This window comes from Carassius carassius, chromosome 13 (assembly GCF_963082965.1).
Source record: "Carassius carassius chromosome 13, fCarCar2.1, whole genome shotgun sequence".
In the NCBI taxonomy this organism is placed as follows: domain Eukaryota; kingdom Metazoa; phylum Chordata; class Actinopteri; order Cypriniformes; family Cyprinidae; genus Carassius; species Carassius carassius.
The window spans coordinates 32,455,449-32,458,034 of record NC_081767.1 but is presented as its reverse complement, the minus strand read 5'-3'; the positions used below and the strand labels follow the sequence as shown (position 1 = coordinate 32,458,034).

Genomic DNA, 2,586 nt, shown 5'->3' with positions numbered 1-2,586 from the left:
TTATTTGGTCACCTTCCTCCTTGTTTAGTTAATTGATTGTTCCCCACCTGTCTCCTGTTTCCCCATTATCCTTTTGTGTATATAACCAGGTCTGTCTTAGTATGTGTCACGGAGTCGTTGTTTATTCATGTCCGTCAGTTCGTGCCCTTGCCTTGTCTTCTTGTTTAGTTTATGTTTTGGATGGATGTTTCCTATTGACCCCTGCCTGGACTGTTTATGCTGTTTGGATTACCCCTTAATAAAAGACTTACTTGCAATTGGTTCTATCTCCGTGCTTCATTGGATCCCGGCCGTGACAGACACAACACAGAGGAATTCAGCAATCAATTGAGGGGCTCTACCTTAGTGTGAGGCACCGGAAGTGAACCCTCTACCGTCAGAATGGTATAACTCTACAACATAATAGGTTTATAAATTCAAGCTACTGTATGCATCCTACTCCACCAACATGGAATTAGCATATAATGTAGTAGCACAGTTCAGCTCAATCATTGAATTCTGTTCTTTAAATGACCAGTCTGTATAGGATTTAGTGGTATCAATCATTGAGATTTGACGATTGCAACCAGCTTCCCTCACCTCTATCTTTCCAAGCTATGGTAGCCGACGAGAAAATGTGTGAGGTACTATCTAAACCCAGTGTTTGTTTGTCCGTTTTGGGCTACTGTAGGAACATGGAGGTGCAACATAGCGGCCTCCGTGGAAGGGGAACATATTTAGATAAAAACCTGCCCATTCTAAAGTAATTAATGCACAATTATTATTTTCAGGCAATCATGAAAAGTGTGTGTGTGTGTTATTCCTGCAAATAGATTCCCCCCAAAATCTTACACACTGGACCTTTGTTTCCCATGTCAGTCTACATTATAATTTTCATGTACTTCAATAACTGAAACTTTGTTAACTGAAACTTTGATTTTTTTCTGGCTTAAGAGTTCTGTCAAAAACCTCTGCCTCTGTACTTCATGTCTTTCTAGACAGCAGCAAGTTTCGCCATCGCCTTCGAAGAAAGTTGGCAGAAGACAAAAAACTCCTTCTTCAGGAGATACAGAAATACAATGATCTTGTACTAGAATCGGCGACAACCATTGACGTAGCTGTGGTGGAGCATTCCCTAACTGGAGAGAGTACTGTGTCTCAAATATGGCTGTGGGAGGTTCATGGCAGTGGTATGTCTGTTTTTAGATGCATCACAGGATTTTATTTTCAGTTCTGCTTTAAATTATAGAGTATACTGAACTAAGGCATGCATGTTACATATTGAGTGATGTAATATTAATTTAGTTTATTGGTGTATTTTCAGTTTTCTTATGTATCAATTTGATAAAAAAGTAGAGGTTTGTAGTGATTATGCAAGATTGTCTCATGTATACATATAACTGTTGTTATACATATAACTGATTCTTAGCAAACATTTCAATCAAGAAACGAGTGCACGACCAAGTGATGTTAACAAGGCGACTGCATGAGGAAACAAGAGTTTTGGTTTTGGAGATGGCACAACACTGCACATGGTTGCAGAGCCTGGCAATGGTTCTCAAGAACAAGTTGACTCAGGAGGGTAAGTTTTATTAAAACCCTGTCCATCTAATGTGTTAAAAAAAACACACAAAAAAAACACATCAGTCACAGAACTTGATGGAGTAGAACGGTTATCTCTTTGCCGAGGTCCTTTAACACGTACATAAAATGGGGATTAAAGTTGTTACTGTAGCTATGGTAACAAGTCAGTAAGGCTATAAAGATTCACATTTGCTTGAAAGATGTGCAGATTTGTTGTACTATGGCTGTTACTTGAAAGCATAAATGAACAAAATAATTGGAACTTTGAAATTTGTGTCCTGATGTGTTACACGTGGTTAGCATAACATCAAGATTAATCTTATTATTATCATCTCCTCCAGTCAACATAGAAAACCTTGCTGGTCAGCAAGTAACAAAATGTGTTATTTCAGCACCACTGTAGTGAACAAGAAAACTGTTAACTTAAAACAGCTATCAGATATATATATATATGCTGCTTTGGGCCTCCCTCCATAAAGTCACCTCAGTGAGCCATGTTGCCTTGAGTTGTTTTATACAGAAGCTAGCCTGGTCCCATGTCAGCGATACACATAAAAATGCCAATCATCCTGCTATGTAGATTTGAATAGGTGATATCTTTTTACTCAAAACAAACAATATGTCTATTGAAAAATAACTTTATCATTTTAACACTGATTCAACTAACTCCAAAATCCAGATTTTTTTCTTTTTTTTTGAGACCTTTTCAGAACACCAGCTTAATTGTGAGAGTTCATACAGACCCCCCTTGTACACCCCCAACATCCCCACTCATGACAGCTGCCCCATCGTAGGTCTGTGCCACACATTTCAACTGATCAATTCCCTTCTTTACCAACTGATTTTCATTTGCAGCTGTTATCAAAGTAGCATCAAACTGTGACACCTCTGTAAGGGCTAAGAACCTTTTTTTACGGCATCATCAACAGACACGTATCGAACACAGAGTGCCAACTGTTCTGTCTTTCCATCCCTGGCCTCATCAGCCATAATGGCATACATATTTGCTCCCCTTATCTCACT

General features: G+C 38.7%; 1 long non-coding RNA gene across 2 annotated transcripts; it reads left to right on the top strand.

Annotated features, from left to right (window-relative positions):
• The first annotated feature begins 299 nt into the window (after positions 1-299).
• On the top strand, positions 300-2,164 carry LOC132155737 (uncharacterized). Of its 2 annotated transcripts, XR_009437347.1 has the most exons (3): positions 300-384; positions 978-1,169; positions 1,409-2,164. It is a non-coding gene; the product is annotated as an uncharacterized LOC132155737 (long non-coding RNA). The 2 variants fall into 2 exon arrangements; XR_009437346.1 differs by lacking the exon at positions 1,409-2,164 and having other exon boundaries at positions 978-1,356.
• The last annotated feature ends 422 nt before the right edge of the window (positions 2,165-2,586 follow it).